Here is a 16463-nt window from a genome sequence, read left to right as displayed (position 1 = left end):
CTCCCCTGCGGTTGGTTGCCATGGCCGTTCCCAGCACCGGGATTGGTTAAGGGGAGGGATATTGACTTTCCTGTTATGTGGGCTGATCTCGGTAACCGAAAGTAGGTTTCAGATTTACATTCAGCCGTGCCCCTGCCGCGGAACTGCATGTGCGCCTTGGGAACTTGCGTGTTTGTTGTGGATAAGGGAGCGCTGGCTATGTCCTCTTCCCAAGAGCCAGGGGATTCTGTATGTAATAGGAAGACGGGGGGAAGAGACCAAGGAAGCCGAACTACACCTACGAGGAGCTGCAGCTGCTGATCCACACGGTGCACCACAACTACGACTTGTTGTACGGAGAGGGTCAGAGGAAGAACAACCAGCGGCGCAAAGAGGTCTGGCACCACCTGGTGGAGTCCATCAATGGCCAGGGCGTGGTGGTGCGCACCAAGGACGAGCTGCAGCACAAGTACCGTGACTTGCGGGCCGAGGTGAAGAAGAAGAAGCTGCACGAGATTCAACGGCAGTCGCAGGGTGGTGGAGATGGCGTGCCAGTCTCAGTTTCCCTGACATTGCTGGAGAAGCTGATTGCTGCCAACATCAACCGTGGCTTCCAGCAGCTGCACTACGCCCATCCTGGTATCAGGGGGTTGACATGCCTCTTGCTAGGAGTAAACTTTACGGCAGATATCGCACGTTTCCTTCCCCTCATTGAGGTTGGAATGAGTTAACGTGGTCTAAAGACGCGTCTAGCTCAAGGCACTAACTTATGTAAGTAAAGTAGGCGTCTGCTGCACCCATTTCATACAGCGCAGCTGTGGGTGTAGAGTTTTTGCGAGCTTTTACGAAAATGCCCAGTGCACAACCACCACTTCCTGGCTGTTGTGCACATATCCGCAGGCACACACGACTCAGATGAGCAAGATATTTACATAGCAAATGAAGTAAGCATTATGCATCAATTTCTCACTTAAAGAAATGCTTGAATTTAGAACTCAACATTTAAAATGTTTTCAATCAAACCCAGTTATCTTGATTAGAACATTAAAATGTGCACTTTTTATTGTCACCGACCCACGGAGTGAATAAAATGTACTTCTTGAAATATATATATATTTTTTAATTAGATTTTTTGGGTATTACGACTTAGTGATTTTTTTTTACGGATCTTTGCGATAAATTGTCTAAATAGCCGCCTTTAATCATAATATTTAGTTTGGGAAAGAACCACTCATTGGTTGTCTGGAAGTAAAGTACTTTGCTTCCCCAGCCAAATGTCTGGAACGGCAGTGACCGGTATTAATTAAGTGTCTTTTGACCGGATGGTCATTTAATAACAATGGCCTCGCCACAGGCAAATCGTATAAATATCTGGGGGTCCATTTAGACTCCAGGGGTAACCTCACAAAGCAGCGTGATAAGATCGCGGTCAAAGCAACGATGCTCGCGGTGTCATTGACTAAGCTTTCGAAAAATCTGTCAGGTCCCACTTTGTCACCCCTCCTGGAAGTCCTGAAAGTGAAAATTGGCCCTACCCTGTCGTATGGCATAGGGATATTCAAGGGCAAACTGAACACTGTTCTAAATCAGCATACGATCAAAATTTATAAAAAGGTCCTTCAGTTGCCATACTCTGCTTCCCCTCCACAGATTAGATTAGAGATGGGGTTATTGAACTATGATGCTTCCAGTATTGGGGTATTTCTTAATCTAAGACAATCCAACCCAGGCACACTAGAGTCCCTAGTCTGGCAAGAAATAAGTGAGAAAAACCCAGGAGGAACAGTTGGCCGTCTTTTTAAGGATTATATCCAACAAATGTCAGCAGACGGCCTCTGGGCCCTTAACCCCAGTCAGCCAGCATTTTAGCTCGCAATTAAAAAATATGTAAGAACGCGATCACTTATTAGTGACAAAGCACTGTTTTCAAAACGAAGTAATTCATGGGCAGTTATTAATTCCTATAATCGGCTAATCCCTGCCTCCTACCTCTCCAGCCCTTACTCACTGTATTTAAAATGCAGTTTCATAACTATCAGAATGGGTGACTGGCGATTTTTGCAAAATTTACCCCCCTGGCGTCGTACGGAGGAGGATACAATATGTAGAGGGTGCGGCGGAGCAACAGAAACGCTACTGCATGTGGTTTGCATTTGCCCCGCCTTCGACCTCCAACGTAGGTTTAAGCTGAGGGGGGCTGGGTGTCCGGACCTGCAGGCAAGCCATCATTGCGGCTTTGAGCCCAGATAACACAGATCTAAACATAAGACTGACAAACTTGATCCAGCAGGCATATCGCAATTTTAAACAAACCATTCGGTAATTAGCGACAAGAATAGTTTAAATAGCTCCTTGTGACCATGGTTTGTTTTATGTATGTAATCACAGCTTAGGGGAGCAGTTTTAATAATTCTTGCAACTAGGAGACCGAGGAGATGATCATTTATATTTTTGCTGTGTATTTGACTGTTTGTACTGTTTTTAGTATTTGTAAACAACATGAACCGGAAATTCCCCTTTAAAGATATTTGTTTTATATCTAAATAAAGATTTTTGATATTGATATTTAATTAGATTTTTTTGTATTACGACTAAGTGATTTTACGGATCTTAGCGATAAATTGTCTAAATAGCCGCCGTTAACCATAATATTTAGTTTGGGAAAGAACCACTCATTGGTTGTCTGGAAGTAAAGTACTTTGCTTCCCCAGGCAAATGTCTGGAACGGCAGTGACCGGTATTAAGTGTCTTTTGACCAGCTGGTTGCTTTGCTTGTCTTTGAGGGCAGATGTCGTTGAAATGTGCACTCCCCACAGTGAAACCCTCGCTATAAAACACATCTGGCGCCTCCAGCCAATCCGCTTGCTCGGTTGAATGATGGCTTGACTCTTGTTCTTCCGCATGGTTGGCATGCACTGGTGGCTGCTGAGTTATGGATCATGTGAGATAGTCCCCAACAATAATAATGGCTCCTCAAGAAAACCAATAAGTGTCTCTTTTAAAGGCTGCTATTTAGACATTTTACCACCATACTGGAGTTTGGTATAATGTAAACAGTATTGTGTCTGCTGGTGTGAAGGAACAATATCTTCGACTTAACTGCACTCAACCTATGTAAATAAATTGTAAATTGTGTGTCTTGTAAAGCGCACTGCAGGCCTCGTAGCGCTATCGACCGCTGGGGAACCCATCCTGGCTTTCCCTGTGAGATAGTCCCTCCTGGGAGTCTCCAAGGTGAAACCAGGCATCCCCGGCGTTTGTGAGGGGCCGTTGTGGAGATGAGGCAAGCTTAATGCCCAGAGTTGCCGAGTGTGATCCCTGGTTAGAGTAGGCACCGAGGTGAGAATTATCGAGTCCGCTGACCCTGGTCCAAGACCCTGCCGCGTCGGGAATCGAACCCTGGTCCCAGGCCGTTCTCTGCTTTTGGGTCTGCCTCCTCTAACCAGTGAGCCACACCACTCCACTGTCTTACAGACCAGCATGTCTTGCACATTTTCGGTAGTATAATATGAAATATATCCTAGGATACGTTTGGGCTGCTTCACACTGAACCAACTGTGTTTACTTTTAAACTTTATATTGCCAGCTCCAAGATCAGTTGACTGGGGGTGAGTGCGTGCATTGTTCAACACTCCGTCCATCATCCCCTTTGGTTTTGCTCCATCATCCCCTTTGGTTTTGCTTTGTCCGCCCTAAGTTGGTGGGCTATGCCCAGGCGTGGATCCCTTGCTCACTTTGCCACTGGATTCAAGCTAGCCTGGCTGATGATTATCCAGAAACCGGTTCCAGGATGCTTGTTTACGGTCCAGAGAAGACATGGCTTGGCAGTTTGGGCTGGACTGCTCCCATGAGACACAGGGTGAGGCTGATTTGCATATGGCCATGTCTGAACTAGAGTGGCGGAGTGAGATAAAGAATGATTATGGATTAAAACCAGATCAGTTGACTGGGGGTGAGTGCTTGCATTGTTCAACACTCCGTCCATCATCCCCTTTGGTTTTGCTTTGTTCGCCCTAAGTTGGCAGGGTATGCCCAGACGTTGGTCCCTTGCTCACTTGCCACTGGATTCAAGCTAACTTGGCTGAAGACGGCTGATTAGCCAGAAACTGCTTACAGGATGCTTGTTTCCGGTCCAGGGAAGAAATAGCTTGGCAGTTCGGGCTGAACTGTTCTCATGAGGCACAGGGTCAGACTGATTTGCATATGGTCATGTCTGAACTGGGGTTGCGGAGTGAGCTAAAGAATGATGATGGATTAAACCCAGATCAGTTGACTGGGGGTGAGTGCTTACATTGTTCAACACTCTGTCCATCATCCCCTTTGGTTTTGCATTGGACCATAATTCGTACAAGGAAAATGGTCTTCATAACATCTGGATGGGTAGTTAAAGTAGACCTAATTGTTCTTTGTGTGCCTCTCATGCCTGGGGCCCTGGTGCCCTTGCACTAATGTGTTTTTGGTTTTTTTATACCCTCCTCCCCTGCTTTCGCCCCCCAGCCCTCCGTGCACGTCTGACAGACCCTCCTACTCTGGGGCTGCTGATGCACTAATGAAAGCTACACACATCAGACTGGGTGTCAGGGGATGCTTCCAACCCAGGGACAAACCTTTACACTCGAATTGATGAGGGCTGTCGCATCATATTCAGATCTAGAAGATCAAATGAGAACTTCTGTAAAACAAGCATTGGAAGAGTCAATAGTTCGTAACTTTTGGAAGTATTGCTTTGCTTGTGCATGCTGTTTACCTATGCTGTTCAGCATTGGCTTAAAAGAAAACAGCATAGGTGCAATGACATGACATGGCTGCCGTTGCATGGGCACATTCAAAATGATACAGGTGTCATTCTTGCTTTTTAATTGACCGATCTAAGACCGGGGACAGAGATCAGTAGATACAAATGTAAATCAAGTGTGCAACAGCCAGGCCCTCCAAAATGGAATAATAAATCTAAATGCCCACAACAGGTGGGGGCTCTACAGAGAAGCGGTTGGAGGGTAGTATTGGGGCAGTGAGAGAAAATAAAAAAACAAGCATTTGCAATGCAATAAGTCCCGCATTTGCGAGACTTTGAGCTACTAGCATTGTAAATGACAAACCTTTTATCTATGTGTTGGTTTTGAAAACATCTAAGTAAAAGGCATTGTCATTTAAAATGCCAATAGCTTAAAATTTTGAAAATGCGAGACCTATTGCAGTGCAAATGCTTGTTGATTTACATCTGTTGATGGCCAACGACTGTTCACTTAAACATATGGCACAATTTGTTTACCGCTTCGTTGGATGTTCTATTTTGCTTGTTTTTATGATGTTTGCAAACTTTGCTAGGGAGGCAATGATTGTTGGCTGAATATGCACAATGAATTATCCATTACTAGTTGGGGATCGCAAGCAATTTACAAAATATACAGCACGCATGAATACATATTAGACATTTACCCGTTTGCTTACATCTCTACAACAGCCGGACAAAAATTAATTGAAAGGCACTCCGTGACAGAAAAGTGTATGCATTTTTTTAATTTGCCGAACTTTCTGCCAGCAGTTTCGGTCTTATGCTCAAAGTTTAATTTGCAAAACCTATGGGAAACATTCTCCCCTTTCAACTTTTGAACAGTTTCAACTTGGGCACAACATTCAAATTTTCTGAGGCAAATTGGTCAAGGGGGTTCAAAGTTACTCCTATGGAGTGAGTTCCTGATAAAATGTTATTGGTTTGATCTCTGTGACACCAAATAGGTTAACAGATTTCGTCATTGGATCCATACATGCTCGCACAGCCTAGAGTGTGCACTTACCTCACACAAATAGGTAAATTCATTCAGAAATAGCAAAATGCAAAACGTTTAAGAGAAAAATCCTGCAGACAAGAATTCTTATTTAGGTTGCATGCAATGCCTTTCTTCTGGCCTTAACGTTATGCTTCAGGTAAAGGTAAAGGGGATTCTCAAAATATGGCCGTTCAGTTTCTGGCAATTTCAAGTGTTGCTTTCATCTATGTGTTTTAAATTCATGTTAGATTTTTTTCCAGAGATTTTATGTCTGTCATGCAGCACGCCATGTTCTGCACGGCGCTGTGTACTTAAAGTAAGGTTTGTGCTTTCCAAATATATTAATTAAAATAAGGACATAATAGAAAGCAGGTCCACATGAAGAGGATCAACTCCTGAATTCATCTTAAAAAAAAAAAAGTCCTGCTACGTGGTTTGAGACAAGAAGGCACACTTTCAACATCCCACAACCAAGCAATCGCCATCTGTTTATGGGCATCCTCAGTCGGGCCTAGAGGATCACCTGGAGGAACAGGAGACCCTGAAGCCCATTGCTCATTGTGGCACTAAACCAAGCTGTGATTTCATGAACTGAGGGGACACTGAATTGCTGAAGAGCCATAATAATTTTTAAAAGACAACAGGCGAGTCATACTGTGGTCTGCAAACCGCCCCAATGAACGTTTGCATGCACTGGTGTGCAAAAGGCCCTCTACCCCCAACTCAACAAAGGCTCTACATCAAACCAAATCCAAAGGACTAGCAGAGTTTTACCTTCAGGAATGGCACACTGCCACCACAGAATCAGACCTCAAAGAAGGTCATACGACCTGTTGCTTTCACGCAGGGAATAATGCACAAGTTAAGGGAGACTGACACATGCATCAAGTTGTGATGGCTGACAGGGCGGAAGGGAAGGGAAACACTAGGAATACCTCAGGCAAAGAAGGGTAAAGGGGAGTGTTCAAGCACACAATGCAATGCAAGTAATTGGTGATGAGGGTACATAAGCAGGCCAAGCAAATACCTGGGTTAGGGTCCTGGGCACATTGAGGCAAAGGAGTGGGTAGTGGCATAAGCAAGGTAGGCAATGGGGCTGTTGAAGGCTTGGTCTGTATAGCATAGCGGACTAAGCTCATGGGCCATTAGGGTCAGTGAGGTAAACAAGAACACGAGGCAAGGGGTGGGTGAGGCCTGAACATGTCAGGGGAAGAAAGCACAAGACATGTATTTTGGAGGAGAGTGCAATTTAGGAGGGGTAGTTCATAGTCCAAGTGGAGACCAAAGGTGCGAGGAAAAAAATCAAGATATGGGGGAGAGTACTTGGTATAGGAAGAGTAAAAGGCTCTGCGTTGGGGAACAGCAGAATGATCCGCTCCAGGGAGGAAAGCAAGTCACCCAGTTTGGAAACATGAGGTGGGGCAGGGAGCTGAGGAAGGAGCCTTTGGGTGAACAACTGGGAACAGGGTTTAAGGGGATGAGGGTAAGGACCCTGGGAAGGCAGCTAGGTGAGAGGAAGCAGGCAGATATAAACGAAAACACTAGCAAAGCAAAATGGCAACTGACAAAGCCAGTAAGGCTGGCATTGGCGGTCAGCCTTTTGACTTTGTCAATGTTTGTTTTGTGTTTTTTACAAAACATTGTTGGTGAAGCTGGGGGGCTCTCAATCTAAAAAAATAAAAATGGCTAAAAGAAAAACATTTTATACAATGAAGGGAATGTCTGAAGGATTTAAGAGGGAAAAAGACGACTAAAGCTTCCGATATTAGTCAGTCAAAAATTTTACTTTATTTGGTTTATCACAACCATAAAGCATGCATGTACAAAATTCTATTAAAATGACAGTAGGTTAAAAGTTCATATAGTTAAAATTTGTTTTTGCATTCATTAATTAAATACTTCCTCCCCTGCATTATCTGTGGTCTGTTTCTATTTTTTGGAGCAAATTCTCTACAGAGTTCATAAATTTTACCCCGCGGCATATTAGAATGTTTGAACCCGCTCCCATCCAACTGGTCACAGCTTGCCTGCAGGTACGGATCTGTTGCATCTTAAAAATAGGTTTCAGTAAATTCTTCCTCCTTTCTATGGAAGATTCGCATGTGCACAGGAGGTGACACAAGGTCTCACTGTGGTAGTCACATAACCTACAACTTCGTCCCTGATGCGTGACTTTCCATGATGGAATCAAGTCTTTGGAGCAGTGGTCTCCCATTCTGAGGGCCATGAATTTTGTTTTTAAAGATAGCCGGAAGTGCGCTATGAGGTAGGCTTGAGGTTTTAATTGTTTGTAAGAATTTAAAACGGTCCATGCATGGCGCCGCTTGGCCAAAGTCTTTTTATCTTCTATCAAAGATAAAGCTTTTGCATTTAATTTGCAAATCTTTTTGAAAGATGATTCTTCCAGTGGTTTCTTCCAGATCTCCTCTATTTTGAGGGTTTCTAGTGATGTTCGTAGGTCATTGCCCCATGAGTTGGCTTCATGTCGGTCATATTGTTTTTTAACTTCTTGCCAACATAAGTTGTTTAAAGAGCCCATTTCCGCAGATCTTAGTTTCCAGCACCATTTTGCTAGCGCCGCTTTCCGTTGGTATATTTGATTTTGTAATCCAAATTCCAGTCTAATTTGGGCCGGGGCTGCTCCTTTGTATAGATGGAAAACAGATTTGTATATTTTTGTCTGGAGAGTGTTTAAAATTGCTGCTTCTTTTCCATGCCATATTTCCAGTCCGTATGAGAGTGATGGTAAGACTTGGGCTGCCATTACCTTTAACAGGTGGTCGTATGATGGACATTGCAGTTTGTCTTGAAGGACTTTATAAGCGAAGCTCAATGATTGAGCTTTAGCGGTTATGATTCTTTTTTGATCTGAAAGTGACATGTTTTTGCTTATTGTAACTCCCAGATATTTGTAAGCAGTTGTTTCCTCAATTTGTCTGCCGTTTGTGTACCATTTAAAAGATCTTCTACAATTGCCCGCTAGTCTCACCACTTTTGTTTTTTTGATGTTTAGTTCTAGGCCTTCTCTCTCAAAATAATCTGTTAATTCTGATATTATTCTTTGTAGGCCTATTGGCGTTTGACTTAAGACTACTATGTCGTCGGCATATTGGAGAAACTGAATACTTTCATTGGCTAATTTTGGCGGATGTCCGTTTGCATTCTGTAGATGGTCTTTTAGGTCGGCCAGGTATATATTAAAAAGGCTTGGGGAGAGCACGCAGCCCTGTTTGAGGCCATTAGTTATTTTTAATTTTGCGGATATTCTTCTTCCGTCTCCCAGTTTTATTTTTGCCCATGTTCCGCTATATAGTGCCATTAATGTTTCCATTAATGCCGGCGGTAGACCCCAAAGATCCAGTTTTTTCCATAGGCGTTTTCTGGGGACTCGGTCGAAGGCGGCTTTCAGGTCTATGTAGCAGGCTATTAGACCAGTCTTTCTTTTCCCTGCTCCTTCGATTAATAACGACAGTGCTGACAGGTTGGTTAAGCAGCCCATACCTTCCCTGAAACCGGTTTGGAATTTAGGTATTATATTATTGTCTTTTATCCAAAGTTGAAGTAGGAACAATATACAGGATGAAAAAAGCTTCGCCTCCACGTCAATTAAGGCGATTAATCTGTAATTCCCGGGTTCCATTCTACATCCACTTTTATGAATTGGATGGAAGATGTTTCCTTGCCAGGACGGTGGGATCTTTTTTTCTTTATAAATATAATTAAATAGTGGAGTCAGGTATTTTGCCCAGAAGTCGGTGTCATATTTGAATAGGGCGTTCGGCATACCATTTGGGCCGGCAGCTCCTTCCGCTTTCATTTTCCTTATTAATGCGGTTAGGTGTTTAATCGTTGTCAACGGTACATGTTCCTCTTGGGCAGCGCTTTCCTGCTGGACGTTCGTCCATTGCCCGGGAACTGTATCTTTTTGTTCTGGATCTTTTAGGTTTTTGAATGTTTCAATGTTGATTGGGTCGCTCTGGATGTTGTACAGATTGTTAATATAAGCGGCCCATGTTGTTTCACTTATTCCTATATTGGCTTGTTCACCAGCTACTTTTGAGAGTTTATTTATTATTTTCCAGAATTCTCCGCTATTTGGAAGTTTACTTGTTCTTAGAAGGTCCACCCAGATTTCTTCTGTGTAAGCTCTTTTAGCTTTTCTGCAGTCCTCTTTATATTCTTTCCTCGATTTTTGTATGTCGTTATTATCTACCTCGTTTCCTGACCTTCTTTCTGCTGCCCTTATTCTTATTTTTTTCGCAATTTCCCTTTTCTTATCTCTTAGCTTGGTGTTGTACCATGGCTCTTTGTATGCTTTGTGACCATTAATTAAAGGTGTATTTATTGCAAATTTTCCTAGCACAAGTTTGTGTAGATTTTCCCAATTTGCTACAGGTGATTGATTTTCCATGCCCGTAGAAGAACTTTCGTATTCTAACACTGCGTCCATTATCTCCTTTTTTACTGGGCCCTTGCTTTTAAGTTTTTTCAGTTTGTATATTTCCGGAATTGCGGAAAGGAATTCTAATTTTGTTTTCTCTTCGGTGTTTAACCTCATTATTGTCTCTTGTGGAAAGTGGTCGCTCTCTGGTCGAGATTGGATACCAAAATATTCTATGTTCTTTTTTAGTTCAGTGCTTGTTAGGGTGAAATCAATTATGGAGTTCTTTTTCCCGCTGGAGAAAGTGGTTTTGGCAGGTATATCTCCCTCCATTTTTCCAAAATAATTTTTAAAAGACAACAGGCGAGTCATACTGTGGTCTGCAAACCGCCCCAATGAACGTTTGCATGCACTGGTGTGCAAAAGGCCCTCTACCCCCAACTCAACAAAGGCTCTACATCAAACAAAATCCAAAGGACTAGCAGAGTTTTACCTTCAGGAATGGCACACTGCCACCACAGAATCAGACCTCAAAGAAGGTCATACGACCTGTTGCTTTCACGCAGGGAATAATGCACAAGTTAAGGGAGACTGACACATGCATCAAGTTGTGATGGCTGACAGGGCGGAAGGGAAGGGAAACACTAGGAATACCTCAGGCAAAGAAGGGTAAAGGGGAGTGTTCAAGCACACAATGCAATGCAAGTAATTGGTGATGAGGGTACATAAGCAGGCCAAGCAAATACCTGGGTTAGGGTCCTGGGCACATTGAGGCAAAGGAGTGGGTAGTGGCATAAGCAAGGTAGGCAATGGGGCTGTTGAAGGCTTGGTCTGTATAGCATAGCGGACTAAGCTCATGGGCCATTAGGGTCAGTGAGGTAAACAAGAACACGAGGCAAGGGGTGGGTGAGGCCTGAACATGTCAGGGGAAGAAAGCACAAGACATGTATTTTGGAGGAGAGTGCAATTTAGGAGGGGTAGTTCATAGTCCAAGTGGAGACCAAAGGTGCGAGGAAAAAAATCAAGATATGGGGGAGAGTACTTGGTATAGGAAGAGTAAAAGGCTCTGCGTTGGGGAACAGCAGAATGATCCGCTCCAGGGAGGAAAGCAAGTCACCCAGTTTGGAAACATGAGGTGGGGCAGGGAGCTGAGGAAGGAGCCTTTGGGTGAACAACTGGGAACAGGGTTTAAGGGGATGAGGGTAAGGACCCTGGGAAGGCAGCTAGGTGAGAGGAAGCAGGCAGATATAAACGAAAACACTAGCAAAGCAAAATGGCAACTGACAAAGCCAGTAAGGCTGGCATTGGCGGTCAGCCTTTTGACTTTGTCAATGTTTGTTTTGTGTTTTTTACAAAACATTGTTGGTGAAGCTGGGGGGCTCTCAATCTAAAAAAATAAAAATGGCTAAAAGAAAAACATTTTATACAATGAAGGGAATGTCTGAAGGATTTAAGAGGGAAAAAGACGACTAAAGCTTCCGATATTAGGAGTACAGTTCTTAAACTAAATTAATAAAAAAATGAAGAAGGAAATTCCGGTCGTTGGGAGAGAGCATGTGATCATTATCCAATTGCAGTTTAGTAGCAGTAGCTGTTAACAATACCATAATATATATCTGTTACCCTGATGCCATACACCAAATAGAAACCACTTTTCAAGAGCAAGATCAACAGTACTGTCTGAAGCCATAAGTTTGAAGAGAAGCAGTACGGAGAAGTCTTTCATGAGCACTATATGCCCAAAACAATAAATCAAATGTGTTGGCAGAGTTTTGCCCGGAACTCCCCTGCTTTCTGCCCTTATGCTCCAATTCACTGCCTAAATGCAGGTAAGTTATCTTCCTATTAAGTACTGAAGTTGTGTTCCCTACTGTTATCTATATGCCATCCACACAGGCTCACGAGCCGTCAGTGCTATGCATTCTCTAAAAAAAAAAAAAATAAGGCAGTTCATGACTACCACCCTCAGTTTCGCCAACTTTCTTCAGAAAGAGGGAAAACACCCATGAATGTAGTGGCAACCCCCATACTGAAATGGGCTGAAGTACAAGAATCAAAAATAATTGGAAAGCAGCACAGGTAAGCTGCTGGCTGCAAGTTGTGGACGACTGCAGGTTTGCCAGTATTGTATTGTATTGTATTGTAATTGCATTTATATAGCGCTTACTACCCCTGACGAGGCATCAAAGTGCTTTTTCGGCGAGTAGCACACTACTTCGGGGCCCATAGACGATTTGTGTTGAATTAGTATAGTGAAACATGCAAGTACATTTCAAGTGGTGAATAGGTTAGTCAGTCATTTGGATTTGGAAAGATAGCAGAAGGATAGAGGAGGAGAAAGGTTTGTATTTATATAACGCTTGTTGACCCACGCTATTCAGCAAGCCTATAAAGGATTAGTGGTGAATTAATATGGTGAAATATGAAGTAATTTCAGTGGTGGATATTAGTTAGTTACTTGGAGTGAGAAGGCTAGCGGAAGGATAAAAGGGGAAGAAAGATTTGCATTCATATAGCACTTGTTACCCCTGATGGGTGTTGAAGCGCTTTTCTGGCGAGTAGCACTCCACTTGGAACCCATGAAGGATTAGTGTTGAAAATTAGTATAGTAAAATATGAAGTAATTTGAGTAGTGGATATGTTATTCAGTTATTTGGGTAGAGAATGGAGGTGGCAGGATAGAAGAGGGAAAGAGGTTTGTATTTATATAGCGCTTGCTACCCCTGATGGGGTTTTAAAGCGCAAGGAGCACACTACTCTGGAACCCATCAGGATTATTGTTGAATTAGTACGGTGAAACATGAGTAATTTTAGTGGTGATATGTTAGTCAGTTATTTGGATTGAGACGGGTTGGGGAGGGGTAGAAAAGGAAAAAGGTTTGTATTTATATAGCACTTGTAACCCTGATGGGGTGTTGAGACTCTTTATTAGCGAGTAGCACACTACTCTGAAACCCTATAAAGGATTAGTGGTGAATTAGTATAGTTGAATATGGAATTTGAGAAGTGAACATGTTAGTCTGTTAATCTTGATTGAAAAGGATAGTGGAGGGATAAAAGAGTATGATTTTTTTGGGGGGAGAGAGTCTAAAAAAGGGTTATTTTGGCGATCATAGTAGTGGTTTGGGGTGTGGGATAAATGAGAGTGTGGATGTAGAGGATATATTGATAGATGTATAGGATGAGAGCTAGGGTAATTAATTGGAAAGAGTAGTAGAAAGAAGTTTGAGATGAGTCAGAAGGTTGGGCTAGAAGATATAATGAGCGAAGTATAGGTTGAGAAATAGGGTAATGCATTGGAAATGCTAAATTAGAAGAAAGTGATAAATATATAGATTCATAAGTACATTGAAAGTATATAGATGCATAAAGGAGGTAAGTATATGTAGATTAAAGATATTGATGGGAGCCACAGGATGAGAAATAGGGTAGTGTATTGGATAGGTTTTTCAGGAGAAAAGTAACAGACACACATATCCAGTACATGGAAGGTACATAGATGCACAATGGAAGTACGTACATGTAGACCAAAAATGATTTTTATTTATTATTATTCTGTCAACAACATAATTATTTTACATGTTTATACAAAGTAGTACACAAAGATACGTACATATCTATGGTCAAAACAAATGCTTATATACAGAGGGATATGCTGTAAATTTCTGTTTGCGTATGGTGCTTATGTGGGGAAGAGACACATTTTGAGTAGTTTTCTTAAGATAAGGTGGTTGTTGGTGGACCTTATATTGGGGGGTAAAGATTTCCATAGTGTGGCTGCTTGAACAGTGAAGGATGTGCCACCCATGTTTTTAGGTCTCGTCCTATTCCATTCCGCAAGGAATGAATAGGACGAGACTATAGGGGCTAAACTAAGAGCTAAACTAAGCTCTCAGAAATGCGGATTTTCAGATGTGCATGTGGTCTTGTGAACGCGCTTCTATCCGCCTGCCTCGCATCACCACATGAAAGCCATTTGTTGCTTGTTCACACTTCACGCCGCCAGGCCGTGTCTCCCATTTCTCCTCCCCGCCCCCTGCTTCACACTTTTCACGGCCGCCAGGCCGTGTCTCGCATTTTTTTTACTTTCTTACTACTGTGCACGTATGCTTGCCTACAGAGAACACCCCTTCCACCTCCCAAACCACATCGAGCGACGATCCGTGTGGCCATTTATTTATTTATTTTCTTAATCGGGCGCCAGTATGCTTGCCTACAGAGAACACCCCTCCCACCTCATGTTTTTTTGCCATTTCTAGTGTTGTTTGTTCAACTTCCACCGTCACTACGAAAACGTCGGTCTTTGAAGGTACATGGGTGTTACCATAACATGGAGAAAGGAACACTTCTATTTACGAGCGTCGTCTGTTCACGTGAACAGTGTGAAACATACATCAAGAAATTCTAAAATTGTATATAATGAATAGTATTTGTTGGATTTGTTTTCAAAAAACGTTTCTTTAACCTTCACACTCACTTCTATTGAGCTAACCCCGACATGGAAATCTAATAATTTTTTTCAATCAACAGTAGAACTCGGAAACTACAAGTTAGAATATTTACAAAACCCGGTTTAAAGTGCTCATAAATAAGCTAGTGATGCTCAAGTCCTTAACGTTTTCGTACATGCTGTTGCAGGCATAATAGCTATGTGTTTCCCCGACCGCATTTTAAGAGCGCTGCTTTTCAGCATGTTTGTTTTCCTTTCTGCCCTCTCGTCGCCGAAGCTACGCCGCTGTTTCCACTACACTTATTCTCCCTGGCTTCCCCCAACAACACTTCCCACACCGGACTGTGTATATGTCCGACCACATTTTAAGAGTTTCTGCAGCGGGCATCTGTTTTGGGTGTGGAACCTATACGGTGCATGTTCCTGCTTTTAGCTCTACCTCTCAGTTTGTACCAAGCAGTGAGGATATCTGTGCCACCCCTGAGTCTGCAACATTTGGAGCCTCTGCTGCGAGCACTGCCACCTCTGAAGTTCCCGTTTTATTCTGAGCTGTCCAGCCTGACTTTACTCATCACAGAATACTCTGAGACATGAGGAGCTGCCTGGCATACGCGTGGCAGCGCAGAGATTTCTTTCATTAGTGAGCTCTTTGTTTAAGCGTTTACACAAATTGCTTAAACAAAAAAAAATCTGTTTCAATAGAAAATCACCATAGTGCACCAAGGGAATGATAGTCGGTATTGTGGTTACATGTGATTGCAAACACTCTGTGTCCAAAAAGAGGTAGGGTTAGTTTCAGATTTTAATACTACGAAAAAGCATAATGATAACATCACTGCAAACGATCGGCCCGATGATCACAGCGCAGGAACTCAGAAAAATACTGTTGTTCAAGTTGATTCGAATCCAAAGTGCTTACCATGAAATAAATATTAAATCTGTGAACTGGACACATTTTTAACTTTTTCCTAATCATACCTTGCAACATTACTTGTCCATTGTCTCGGTGTCAGTCGGCACACTCCAGTACCAGCTCCAGACCACACACTTCGTATTACCCCTACTACTTTTAGAGTTTCCACTTCACCTAATCTCCCCATGCCTCCCCCCCACCCCCGCCCTAGAGTATGCACATGTTACTTTTATTTTATATGGCAGCATTCCTAACTCCATTTCCTGCGCATCTCTTCTCCATCCGCCAAATCTAAAATACATACTGTATTTAAAGCAGCACGCGCGCTCCGCTGCAGTCCTTTCCCTTTGCATTATTTATGAGTGGCCGCGAAACGCTCACCATTTGTCACCCCGTCGCTTCCTGCTGGCATTTCCCCCCCCCTCCCTTCTCGCCCAGTCCTTGTTCTATTTTACTTTGCTTCCTTGCAGTGATCTTCCTGCCTGATTTTATGGTCAGCATGCTAACTTGTCAAAATGTGTTTTGGTGCATTTTATCTTGCACTGTAGGTAGGACTCTCACATTTTCTCATATTTATCCTCATGTGTTTTAATTCTCACACAGCACTCTTAACTGTTATTTTTCAAGGAGGCCTTGTTCGCTAGTTGTCTGCATCTCTCAGAAACTGTGATTTAAATCGGCAGACCGGTTTCATTTGCCTCCCACCGAAACCCTCATTTCTAGGTTACTGGAGAATAACTCAAAGGTGATCTCACTTTTCTTGACTTCAAGCATCCGTTTCCTAGAAGCAAAATGTAGTAAATGTGAGGATCAGGTGTGCAGAGGCGTGGCCCTAAAATACCCTTACATTAGTGCGTTTATAGCACAGATACCCGCTGATTTATATCGTGTGGGCCTTCCTGGGACAGCCCTCAACACACGCACAGGCATTCCAACAGCCTATCTTTACCTAGGCACCTCCGCAAATTT

The 16463-nt window shown here is 42.9% G+C and overlaps 1 pseudogene; it reads left to right on the top strand.

Annotated features, from left to right (window-relative positions):
* LOC144763396 (uncharacterized) overlaps positions 1 to 16463 on the top strand; it is a 50441-nt pseudogene continuing 33978 nt past the window's right edge.

This window comes from Lissotriton helveticus, chromosome 1_1 (assembly GCF_964261635.1).
Source record: "Lissotriton helveticus chromosome 1_1, aLisHel1.1, whole genome shotgun sequence".
NCBI lineage: Eukaryota > Metazoa > Chordata > Amphibia > Caudata > Salamandridae > Lissotriton > Lissotriton helveticus.
This window is presented reverse-complemented; position numbering and strand designations above follow the sequence as displayed.